General features: G+C 37.6%; 1 protein-coding gene across 4 annotated transcripts in view; it reads left to right on the top strand.

The window, feature by feature from the left end:
* Positions 1–13,303, top strand: part of MTMR3 (myotubularin related protein 3) — a 144,264-nt gene that overhangs the window by 66,483 nt on the left and 64,478 nt on the right. For 2 of the 4 annotated variants that reach the window (XM_042961460.1, XM_042961457.1), the window contains exon 2: positions 9,094–9,128. The exons of 1 other annotated variant lie outside the window; for it this stretch is intronic. The gene's annotated coding sequence lies outside the window, so the exon portion shown is untranslated. Of the gene's footprint in view, positions 1–9,093; positions 9,129–11,371; positions 11,511–13,303 lie in introns of those variants that run through there. One more of the 4 variants, XM_042961459.1, reaches the window with a different exon arrangement.

Genomic DNA, 13,303 nt, shown 5'->3' with positions numbered 1-13,303 from the left:
TCAATCGTCTTTCATATCTTAGTGAGTTTGATTTTGATAATAGCTCACTGTGTTTTTACGTCTTTGCTTTTAAGAGAATTTTATTATACTTATTTTTTAATTTTTTTGGTGCCAAAATCCAGGAATGAACCATTTATAAAAGAATTTTAAATATTTCATCTAGGTTTTATTTATTTATTTTTTTTGATGTTTATTTTTGAGAGAGAGCGAGCGAGCGTGTGCTGGGGAGGGGCAGAGAGAGAGGGAGATATGGAATCTGAAGCAGGATCCAGGCTCTGAGCTGTCAGCAGAGAGCCTGATGCTGGGCTCAAGTCCACTAACCGCCAGATCATGACCTGAGCTGAAGTCAGATGCCCAACTGACTGAGCCACCCAGGCACCCCTCATATCCAGCTTATTGAGTTTGTCTTCAGCAGGTTGGTAATTTGAATTACTTGGTGTTGCTGGAAGTGTTTTAACCTTTATTTGGTTTTTTTGCTTAGGATTTTATGATAAGGTTTTCTGTGCTTGGATTCCTTCCAGCCTAGGAGCTGGACTTTGATTACATAAGTAGACTTGGAGGGAGTTGCCTTGGGCCATAAGTAGACTGGAGTCAGGGTCAAAATGTGAATTGATATATTAGAGGCTAAGGTATAAATTTTAGATAATACTGTGAAATTTGTTAATTACATGCATTTTTATGACTTGACTTCATCCAGGGATGAAAGCTGCTTTAACTTAATATTAGCCCCATTAATTTTGTAGTGAACTGGAGGAAGGCTTGTTAGGTTCTGTACTGGGCATGGAGCCTGCTTTAAAAAAAAATTAGAAAGTTCAGTAATAACTGATTTGAATGCATGGGAAAGATTAAAACCAGAGATGTATTAAATAAACTAGGAGCTAACATTTTACATTAGGAGGGAGACATAATTAACCTAAATTTGTGCGTGTGCACAGTGGTACAAATAAAGCTCACTCGATTCTTCATTTAATACATACTATTCCTGGGAGTGTTGTTTTCTTCTATCTCCTGCTTTCATTTCTCTATATCAGATGCCAGTGAACTGTTGCAAACCTCAGTTGCTTTACATTAACATATATTCAGGTTGTTGAATTCCATATTTGCCTTTCTGTTTTTTTCCTAACATTTCTGTTTATTTCTTTCCTCTTCATCTTTAGGCCTCCAGGAATTTATACAACTCGGTAGACTGCATAGTATATATTCTTGGGGGGGGCGGCAGGGGGCGGTTTAATTGAGTTGCAGGTTAATGACAGTTTTCACAGGTTTATGTTTAAGCTTTTAAAACTTCAGACTCTCTTGTTTTACTCTAGAAATTTTGGGCAATCTCATTAGATCAGAGTTGCACTGGGGTAAGTGGCACTTTAAATATTAAAGGTATTTAAGTATACTGAATAGATTAGTATTAAATAGTGCTACAAGAAAATAAACATTTGTCTAGGGAAAATAGTCAAAAGGGAAATAATCTGGGAAAAATTTGCATTTTATAGACTAGGGCTAAATACATGTGTATGTTCATACATATATAAGATTAAAAAAACAAATCCAAGGGTGCCTCGTGGGCTCATTCTGTGTGTGGAGTGTGCAACTCTTGATCTTGGGGTTCTGAGAGCCCCACATTGGGTGTAGAGATTACTTAAATATTTAAAAAAAAAACCCACAAATCCAACTTCTTAAAAAATTTTATTTATTTATTTTGAGAGAGAGGGCACATGAGCAGGGAGAGGCAGAGAGGGAGAGAGAATCCTAAGCAGACTCCTTGGTGTCAGCACAAACCTACAGACCATGAGATCATGACCTGAGCTGAAACCAAGAGCCAGACGATTAACTAACTGAGGCACCCAGGTGCCCCCAACTTTTTAATCTCCATACTCCATGTGGGTCTCAAACTCACAACCCCAAGAACAAGTCACATGCTCCACTGACTGAACCATCCAAGCATCCCCAAATCCAACTTTTTATATGGACACAGAACATGAACAGGACAGGATGAAAATGAATATGGATACTCTTGGGGAAGCAAGATGGTTGATTGTTTTCTTTAGATGATAGTAAAGTGACACTCATTGAGGAGCAAGTTCATTAATATTTTTAGGTGATGTGACCAAGGCAGAATACTCGATTAGCAATAATAAAACTGTTGATTGCTAGCCAGCTGATTACTTTTCTTTCTGATAAAACTTTATTTGCGGTAATTCTGTGTAAATATTATAGAACATAAAATTTACCTGTAGTTGCCATTTTCAGTTGGCATATTTCTTGTGTGTACCAAATTTGGTTGGTATATATATTTTGTAAATGTTTACTTTTATCTCTGAATGAAATATTTTTTTTAACAGTTATGATGAACTATTAATTGTGTCCATTGCTGAAATCATCACTGTCTTTGATTTATAATAAAAGCAGATTTCTCCAGAAATCAAAGTTAATAGAAGGTCCATGTTTATTTCTGGAAACGAATTAACTATTATTTAAGAAAATACTTGATACCTTGTAATATTTATACAGTAGAATATTTTACTTCTTAGGGTGCCTGGGTGTCTCAGTCAGTTGAGCGACCGACTGGATTTTGTCTCAGGTCAAGATCCCAGGGTTGTGGGATTGAGCCCTGCAGCTGGCTCTGCACTGAGCATGGAGCCTGCTTAAGATTCTCTTTCCCTCTGCCCCTCTCCCCTGCTTGTACTCTCTTATTCTGTAAAATTAAAAAAAAAAATAAATAAATAAAGTGTATATATATTTTTTGTTTGAAGCTGTAATTTTTGAGTATACAGCAATTTTTAGATTATTTAGAAATTGTCTAATTTGTAATGTTAAAAAAATATGGTATAATCTGTATTACCATGCTGTGAAAGTTTTAAAGCTTATTTATTTTCGAGGGGGAGGGAGAGTGTGCATGTATGAGCTTGTGTGAGTGGGGGAGGGGTAGAGAGAGAGGGAGATAGAATCCCAAGCAGGCTCCACACTGTCAGCGGGAGTGGGGGTTGGGGGGTGAGGGTGCAGGGAGCCCAACGCTGGGCTCAAACTCACAAACCCTGAGATCATGACCTGAACCGAAATTAAGAGTCAGATGCTTAACTGACTGAGCCACCTAGGTGTCCCAACCATGCTGTGAAAGTTTAACTTAAATGAGTTTTTGTCAAGAAGAAATCTGTAAAACTTTAAAAACTAAATTTTATCTAAGCATGCTGTATCTAATAGTACCTTGTGTTCAATTAATATAGGAAATAGTAAATAGGATGATTTGTATTTGAGTTACAGTCATGGCCTAATTCTGCCTCTTTGGTTGTTTAAAAAAACCTGGTATACATTATTTAATTATGAGTTTATTAAGGAAATCAAGGTGAATCATGTGATTTTGTTTTTCAGGACTCTTGGTTGTTAGTGACAAACTGAATTAGAGCTTGAATAAATAAACAAGAGAAGGTGTGGTTTTAATTGAACTGTGACAACCACATGGGGACTTGGAATTGAGGGTGCAGTGTCTCAGTTATTCTAGCTTTACATCTCTCTGGTAATTGGTGTGATTCTCCCAGGCTCATGACTCTACAGTCCAAAGTCTCTCCTTCCTCTTAGTGTCTCAGTAATATTTTCCACTGTGCCCCTCCACCAAAAGAAATACTAATAGCTCCGTTTATTAAGTAATTAGAGCCAAACAACTGAAGTGTTTATTTCCTAACAATTTAGCTACTTGAAAAATTGATAAGTATAATTTGAAAGAAAACATTTTTTTTTTAATGTTTTATTTATTTTTGAGACAGAGAGCATGAACGGGGGAGGGTCAGAGAGAGAGGGAGACACAGAATCTGAAGCAGGCTCCAGGCTCTGAGCTGTCAGCACAGAGCCCCACGCGGGGCTCGAACTCACGGACTGTGAGATCATGACCTGAGCCGAAGTCGGACGCTTAACCGACTGAGCCACCCAGGCACCCCGAAAGAAAACATTTTAATGTGTGTGCCTGTTGGGTACCAAACAAATTCTCAAACCTTGTAATCAGATTAGATATTCCACCTGTTTCCTGTTGGACATTGGTTTTTACAGGATACTTTTTGTCATAGCAACTTGCTAAAACCCCTGTGTCTTACATATCACTGAAAAGGATGTTTTTTAAGCTAATGTTGAACTTATGAATGACCTCAGATAGTTGTTTGTGTGGTCCACATAGGTCAGTTATTGCTGTGTTTCTCTCAAAAACTTAAACAGTCCCTGTAGTGCCCCTGTGAATTTACTGTGGTACCCCCAAGATGCCTCAGCACACAGCTTGGAAGCCATGATTTTAGAAGAAGAGAAGGATTTTTTTTAAAAAAATATTTTTGAGAGAGAGAGGGAGGGGGGAGGGAGGGAGGAGTGGAGAGAGAGAGAGAGAGAGAGAGAATGAACAGAGCATGAGTGGGGCAGGGGCAGAGGGAGACAAAGAATCCAAAGCAGGCTCCAGGCTCTGAGCTGTCAGCACAGAGCCTGACACCAGGCTCAAACTCAAAAACCTTGAGATCATGATCTGAGCCGAAGTTGGACATTTAAAAAAGTTTATATATGGATTTGAAAGCATGATCTTTGTGCTTTCATAATTATCTGAGTAATCAAGGATCAAAGATGTAAACTTAAGAGCTAAAATTATAAAACTTTTGGAAGAAAACACAGGGGAAACATTTCATGACATTGCATTTGGCAATGATTTCTTGGATATGACATCAAAAGCACAGGCAGCAAAAGAAAAAATAGATGCGTTGAACTGTATTAAAAACTTAACGTATCAGTATGCTTTCAAGAGTGAAAAGGCACCAGAATGGGAGGAGATATTTGCAAATCCTATATCTGATAAAGGATTACTATCCAGAATATATTAAAAAACACAACACCCAAAAACAACCCAACTAAAAAAACAGAGACTTGAATAGACATTTCTTCACAAAGAAGTTATGTAAATAGCTAGTAAACACATGAAAAGATGCCCAACATTGCTAGTCATTAGGGAAATGCAAATCAAAACCGTAAGATGCTACTTCGCACCAATTAGGATGGCTGTTATCGAAAAAGTGGAAAAGGGTTGTCAAGGATATGGTGCATTGCTGGTGGGAATATAAAATGGTGCAGCTGGGGGCGCCTGGGTGGCGCAGTCGGTTAAGCGTCCGACTTCAGCCAGGTCACGATCTCGCGGTCCGTGAGTTCGAGCCCCGCGTCGGGCTCTGGGCTGATGGCTCGGAGCCTGGAGCCTGTTTCCGATTCTGTGTCTCCCTCTCTCTCTGCCCCTCCCCTGTTCATGCTCTGTCTCTCTCTGTCCCAAAAATAAAATAAAAAACGTTGAAAAAAAAAAAAATTAAAAAAAAAAAATGGTGCAGCTGCTGAGGGAAAACTGGTGGCTCCTCAGAAAATTAAACATAGAATTACCGTATGATCTAGCAAGTACACTCTTAGGTATGTACCCAAAATAAGTGACACCAGGGACTAACGTATTTGTACACTAATGTTCATAGTAGCACCATTCACAGTAGCCAAAAGGTAGAAACAGTCTAAATGTCCATCAGTGGATGGATGTGTAAACAAAATGTGTGGTGTATGTACATGCAGTGGAGTATTATCCAGCCTTAAAAATGAAGTTTTGGATGATGAAAAAGTTACAGAAATGGATATTGATGGTGATTGCACCACAGTGTGAATGTACTAAAAAGGTTATTCAGTTGTACACTTAAAATGGTTAACATTGTAAATATGTCTAATTTACTACAGTAAAAACAAAAAACAAAAAAACCTGAAAAAACACTTTAAACATGTGCAGTTTGTTTTACTTCAGTAATGCCTTAATAAAGTTAAAAAGAATTTTGAGGTATTTGACCCCAAAAATAATTTGTGATGATTTTATTTAAAGATGACGGAATAACAAATTGACAAAAGTCAATTTGTCCTACAAAGTGATATCTTACTATGGTGTTAGGTCTGTGGAACAGACACAGCAGTGGATGGATTTTTACTTTACAAAAGCTTCTGTCTCTGGTGGCATCTTCATCCATAAGAGATGAAAATCTGTCTTGATAAATGGTGCAAAGATTAGAGGTTTCATATTCATTGTTACTGGTGGGTTGCTGTCAGATGAAAGAGAGAGAGACAACAAATGGTAGGATTGAGCTCTCAACTATTATAATGTTCTCAAGAGTGTTACAGTTGAGGGGCGCCTGGGTGGCTCAGTCAGTTAAGTGTCTTGACTTCGACTCAGGTCAAGACCTCGTGGTTTGTGGGTTTGAGCCCTGCGTTGGGCTCTGTGCTGAGAGCTCAGAGCCTAGAGCCTGGAGCCTGCTTCGTATTCTGTCTCCCCCTCTCTGCCCCTCTCCCGTTTGTGTTCTTTCTCTCAAAAATAAACATTAAAAAAAAATTTAATATAGTTGATGGAATGGGGAAGTATGCTCGTTAACTTCACGGATGACTCAGCCCCTTGGAGGGTAGAATTCGAGTTTGGGACTGGCTTGACAAGTGAGAAGAGGTTGTAAAGAATAAAGATATTTAGGAACAATATTAAAAATATTTAGGAACAAGTGTCAAGTAGCATACTTCAAGTGGATAATAAAACACTGATGAAAATCTTTAGTTTTGTGGGAGAATGAAACTTAATAAAGCCTATGCTGCTCTATAAAAAATATAGTAGCATATGTAGTATATAAGAAACATATTCTCAGTATATAAGGGCTCCTTACTTGGATTCACTTTATGAGGAGTATAGTTAGCATCAAATTATATTAGCAGACTTACTGAATGGAGAAGGCTGTTTGGCCAGATGTTGATAATGTGAACTGTGGAGCTAGAATGCTTGGGTTTGAATTCTGGCTTCTCAACTGCTATAATCTTGAGAAAGTTACTTCTCTGTATCTGTTTTTTCAGCTGTTTTTTCAGCTGTTTTTTCAACTATAATGGTCACTATGTATAGAATTATTATGGGGTTAATTGAGATAATATAATTCTTTTTTTTTTTTATTTTTTAAAGCTTGCAAGAAAGAGAAAGCGGGAGGAGGTGAGGGGGGGAGAGAGAGAGAGAGAGAAAGAGAAAAAATCTCAAGCAGGCTCCACATCTAGCACAGATTCCCTGACTCAGGGCTCAGTCTCACGACTGTGAGATCATGACCTGAGCCGAAATCAAGAGTCGGATGCTTAACCCGCTGAGCCATCCAGGTGCCCCAACACATACAATACTTTTAAAACAGTGCCTGGCATATAGAGAAGTGCTCAATAAAATTGGCTGTTTAAAACATCCCTAACAACTGGTCACAGTTGGCCCATTAATATGAGGTTCTCCCTGTTCTTGCTGTCACTGTAAAAAAAAAAAAAAAAAAAAAAAAAAAGTTATTAAAAAAATGGCCTTGTTTTTTCTAAGTAGCATGCCCAATACTACCATTGCTTTTTGGTGCTGTAGAGTTAGCTATTCATGTGGATGCTGTACCATTCAGGTTCTTTGCCAGTTATCAGAAAGTGTTAAATATATACGACTGAAAAATCCTCTTGGCTTCATGTTGGAAGAAACTACTTTGCAGTCTCACTAATTTGTGAACCTGTTTGCTCTTCCTTTGTCAATTCAGGAAAAGTTGAGGAAAGGACAGAGAAGGAATCCAGTTTTTTCGGGTAGAAGCAAAATTATTACACAAAGAATGAAATGTAAAAAGGATTTTTTAGGAATGACTTGATCATAAGAATGGCTTTTATATGATGGCCTCAAAGAGGCCAAAGAAGATTAAAACCACTTCCCTCTTGCTGTCACTTTTATATTATGTATCCTTGTTTTAAAGCAGTCTTACCTTTACAAAACCAGCCTGATTTTATTTATTTTTAATGTTTATTTTTGAGAGAAAGAGGGAGGGAGGCACAGAATCCAAAGCAGGCTCCAGGCTCAGAGCTGTCAGCACAGAGCTCAATGTGGGGTTCGAACCCACAAACTGAGATCATGACCTGAGCTGAAGTTGTATGCTAAACCAACTGAGCCGCCCAGGCGCCCCTTAGTTATTTATTTTTAAAGTAAATACACTGTGTGTGTGTTTTGAGAGAGTGAGAAAGAGAAGGAGAAAGGGAAGGGAGAGGGGTTTGGAGGAGTGAGAGAGGTAGAATTTGATAAAAGAGAATCAGTGTGGGTGGCTCAGTTGGTTGAGCGTCCGACTTCGGCTCAGGTCATGATCTCACAGTCTGTGAGTTTGAGCCCCGCATCGGGCTCTGTGCTGATGGCTCAGAGCCTGGAGCCTGCTTCCGATTCTGTGTCTCCCTCTCTCTCTGCCCCTTCCCTGCTCATGCTCTGTCTCTCTCTGTCTCAGAAATAAATAAAAAACATTAAGAAAAAAAAAAATTAAAAAAAAAAAAAAAGAATCAGTGTTAAATCATGTGTACCTGCAAAGATACAGTAAAAGTTTAGTGGCCTAAAATACTAGAAAAGCTCTGACGATCTGGTTGGTAGAGAAAAGGCCAGTCTGGGTATAGGAAACAACATAAACAATGGCAAGGAATTTGGAATGAACATAGAATGTCCTAGAGGGGAAGAGTAAGATCCTCATTTGGGGGAGACTTGGTTGTTCGAGAGGGAAGGGCCTTGTTTTGGGGAGACTTTGTTCTTGAGGGATGCCCTAGATCTTGATAGATATAATTATGGTACCTTGAGAGTTCATTGATAATTGTGTTGAGAATAGTGGTTAATGTTGTTTGGCTCACTCGGTTAAGTGATTTCTTCTTAAGTCTCAAAATGCCTATAACTAAGCTTTTTGCTGCAGCAAAATTGCATACTACTTTTTTATTTTGGACTTTGAAAGGTAATAATCAATACTGGAAACTTAACAGATCTTTCAGTTGCAAGGGCTTGTTCTACATGAAGGCAGGCAGGTAGAACTGTTGCATTTATGGTAAGAACTGGAATACAGATGTTTTAAATGGACATGAGTGTGCTTGAAACATTTAGTTGGTAGGTAAATAGAAGACCATGGTTAATTTTTTGTGTTTACCTAAATTGCATGGTTTTTTTTTAAATTAAAAATGCAGTTATTGAGCGTATTTTTCCTCCCTGTCAGAATTAGTATTCACTTGTTTGAAGATACTAGCTCAGTAACTCTCTTTTCTGATGTTATTTCCATTTTACAGATGAGAAACTTCGTGAACTTCCCAAACTGATACAAGTAAGTTTGGAGCCAAAATTAACATCCTCAACTGTCTGATTCCAGAACCTGTGATCATACCTAATCGTATGTAGTGGCACTATATTGTAGTGCCTCTCATTGAAACATAGTGTAAGGCCCTTGGGTTCCGAGTAGGAAAATGACTTTGCATAGGAAATCATGATCTGTATAGAACACATAGAAATGTAAGTAATTAGGGGCACCTGGGTGGCTTAGTCGGTTGAGCATTGACTTTGACTCAGGTCATGATCTCACAGTTCATGAGTTCGTCTCCGTGTGGGGCTCTGTGCTGACAGCTCAGGGCTTGGAGCCTGCTTTGAATTGCTTTGAATTGCTCCTCCTCTCTCTGCCCCTCCCCCACTCACACTCTGCTTGTCTCTCTCTCAAAAATAAATAGGCATTGAGGGGAAAAAAAGAGGAATTGACCAGAAACAGTTGTGTTGTCAGTTGAATCCTAACTGGTAATTTTGTTTCTTAGGTAATTAAGGTCTAATTTTTAAATGAACAAATGTTTAAAAATCAGTTAGCTAAACCAAATGGTGGTGATACTGGTGGCATGGAATGGAAAGATGGAAATTGAGCGTTTCAGGGAAAGTAATGGGAATTGGTGTTAGGTTTTGTTATTGGAAATAGATTAAAATGTTTTCTAGCCTTGAAAACCTAGGCCTACCAGGATTTCCAGTGGAGTATGAAGAAAGAAGGAGTGGTGGAGGGAGGAGGAAGAGGCCAGTGATGGATTTTGTTTAGGATATGTAGACTTGGAGGTGCTATGGTGATAGTCCATAGGAGACCCTGTATTTTGTGGTACTGTGCTAGTAGTAATAGCAATCAAGAGATGCCAGAGCTCTCTGGTGGTAGCATAAACCTTAAAGAGAGGCTTATCATTTGTGTGGGGGAAGGACTAGATACTGTTGAATGTGGCCCTGGTCAGGTCTGCTTATGAATGGTTTCAGACTTTTAATGAATTGAAAAGATAAGTGCAGAATATTTTTTTTCAGTGCTCATTACCATAAATACAGTTTTTGGTTTTTTTTTTTAAAGATACTTGTGTCCCATTTAAGTCTTCTCAAATCTCGCCAGTGGTCTGTATACCACAGCATGGAAATACTGGTAATTGAAAATATAACCATATGTTATAGGATGTAGGATTTAGGTTAAAGACTGACGATATAAATCAGTAGAAAAGAAAAAGGGTAAGCTCTTTCTAAAGTCTTATATATCTTTGCATTTTAGCATATTTAAATGTCCTGATTGAAAACAGTAGTACACAGATGTGGTGTTCAAGTCATAGGCCTGCTGTTTTACCAGAGAGCTGGATAAAACGCATTTGTCCTTCTGCCCCTTACAGACATTAGTTCCTCTGACAAACTGTTTTCAGGTTGAAAAATGCAAGAAACTTATGAGTAGTGCTGATTGACATTAGATATGTTTACATGCTTATTGGAAACTTGAGAATTTGAATTGCGTGGATTATTATTTTCATGTTGAATTGAATAGTATAAGTTTGTGATGTATAAACAATATGCTTGGAATATTCCATAATTTATGCAGAACAGGTTTATTTTTATTTTTTGAGAGAGAGAAAGCATAAGAGAGCTAAGGGGAGGGAGGGAGGGAGAGAGAGAGAGAGAGAGAGAAATTGAGGCTAGAGCTCACAAACTGGGAGATCATGACCTGAACTGAAGTCAGATGCTTAACCAACTGAGCCACCCAGGAGCCCCAGAATTGGTTTAGATTAGGCTATTTGAGAAGTTTTTCATCTTGTTTTAAAGAATATTTTACCAATATTTTAATATGTTTGGTATGAATACAAGTAATCTAAGCGAATATACTTTTTTTTAATCCCCATTTCCCCTTTTCCCCTTACTGGGTTAAGCAAAATGATAGCTTAAGAATTTTTAAAAGTCAGAGTTTGGTTTTTTATCTTCAGTATGAACCCATGACTTGAGTTTTAGGAGTTGTTATTTTAGTGTAGTTATTTCAAAACAAAAAAGGAGAAATCTCTTTTGCTTAATAGCTAATTTCTTTTTATTTATTTTATTTATTTTTTTTAATAGCTAATTTCTTATTAGCCCTGATTTAACGTGGTACTTTTGCCCTCCTTTCCTGTAAAGCATGTTGATGAATTCTACTTTTTGACTTCAGCTGAAAAGGTTTTTTTTTTTTTTTTTTTTTTTTCCTCCCTTGTATCTGTTTGGATGACAGTCACATGTTTCTCTCTGTTTACATAAGATAAATGTTAGTAGTTTAAAAGCGTAGGTCTTTTCCTGGGTTTCTGTTGAATTGTATGATATTAAAAGGATGGTCTTAAGAAGATGGTGTTCTGGTCAAGACAATTTCTGGTCTTTTGGCTATTTAATAATTGAGAACTGCTTCGAAAGAGTAGGTATTTGAACATGCTGTTTTAAACAGAGCCTGTGTTGTAGTGTGTGGTTATTGGAAGTTATTTGGGTTTTTATTGGCTTGCTTTCAAAAATATGAGTAGCCCCCTACCTAATTGCCAGAATATACATTTTAAGTAGGCCAGTAGAAGAGTGGATTCTTTTCATTGCACATAGCCTATATTACTTGAGTTTTGTCTCTCTTTTCTTGAATGTACCTATTGGCTAGCTGGAATTGGGCAGTTTTTAATTATGAATACAGCAGTTAAAAATTCAGATCTGTTTCTTCATTATTAAGTTGTATGCTTAAAAGGTGGACGTGCATTTTCATTCAGCTTTCTGGTACTTGTCCATTTTGATGCCCATTACCCTGTATAAAACTGAGTGGACAAAACCAGAACTTTGGACAGTCTGTTTACAGACTGGGAGAGGAACATTAACATTCCTAAATATAATATTAATATACTAATAATATGCAGATTGAGATATTGATAGCTATTTTTTTGAAGAGTTTATTTACATTTTTCCTAGAATTGGTGTTAAACATCTCAAGTACCTGGGCAAAAGAGGATAATCATGCTCGTTTATACATGGGCACACTGTTGAGTTACCATGGTAAACTGACCTTCATATTAAATTGTTTGTTTTTCAAGAAAAGAAACCTCTTATGCAGCTGTGAGGTGAGGGGAGCTTTGGTATAAAATGGGTGGGAGTTTGGAGAGTCTGTTTTTGTTTGTTGAGGGCAGGGTCCAGAGCAAAGCATATTAAGCAGTATAAATCTGCAGGTTTCAAAATAATGGGATGTGTTGAATTTTGCTTAGTTTTTTAGTTGCCTGTTTTTTTTTCCTTTTTTGTATTTTTGGTTTTTGTTACCTATCTCATTTGATTAGTTTTCTTTTTCTATTGAGTACATAAGAAATAGCTCATAATTTAAATATTTAAAAACTTTTTGCGGAGTGCCTGGGGACTCAGTCAGTTGAGCGTCCAACTCGGCTCAGGTCATGATCTCACAGTTTGTGGGTTTGAGTCCCACGTCAGGCTCTGTGCTGACAGCTTAGAGCCTGGGCCCTGCTTCACATTCTGTGTCTCCGTCTTTCTCTGCCCCTCCCCGGCTCGCTCTCGCGCTCTCTCTCTCTCTCTCTCTCTCTCTCTCTCTCTCAAAAATAAATAAACATTAAAAAACAAAAAAACCTTTTTGAGACCTTATTGTAAAATTGCTTATCTTCATAGGGATTGGTCATTTAGGTGTTTTGTCCTAAAAAAGGTAGTTAAAATTTTATTCTTTGAACAGTAGGAAGCAGGGACAGAGTCTGCAGTCTCATGTTAAGAGATAATCATATAATATGTTAAAGGGGAGAATTATAATTAGGAAAATTTCCATGAGGAGCTATGAATTTCTGGAGTAGGAAGGTTTTTCTTTCCCTTTTTATTTAAAAAATGTTTTTTAAATACAGGGCTTGATCCCATGACCCTGGGTTATGTATTGAAACAGAGGTTTTGTTTTTTGGTTTTTTTTTTTTTTTTGGTGTGTTCAGCATTGTCTTATGTGTTGCTGGTTCAAGAGACTTATTACCAGTGAAAGACTCTTTGGTATAGAAATGTGATTATAAGATGAAGTTTAAGTTACAGTTTCTGGCAGATTACTGGGTTTTTGTTTTTCAAGAAGGTAGTTTTTTTTTTGTTTGTTTTTTGTTTTTTTTGGTTAGGAAGTGATAATATTTTAGCTGCTTATCTGTGCTCTACAGCTGGCAGAGGAATGCATACTGATCATGAATTTGCATCTGGATCCCTGAA

Source organism: Panthera tigris, chromosome D3 (assembly GCF_018350195.1).
Source record: "Panthera tigris isolate Pti1 chromosome D3, P.tigris_Pti1_mat1.1, whole genome shotgun sequence".
Classification (NCBI taxonomy): Eukaryota; Metazoa; Chordata; class Mammalia; order Carnivora; family Felidae; genus Panthera; species Panthera tigris.
Note: the sequence above shows the minus strand (reverse complement) of the source record. Positions and strands in the feature narration are given on the sequence as shown.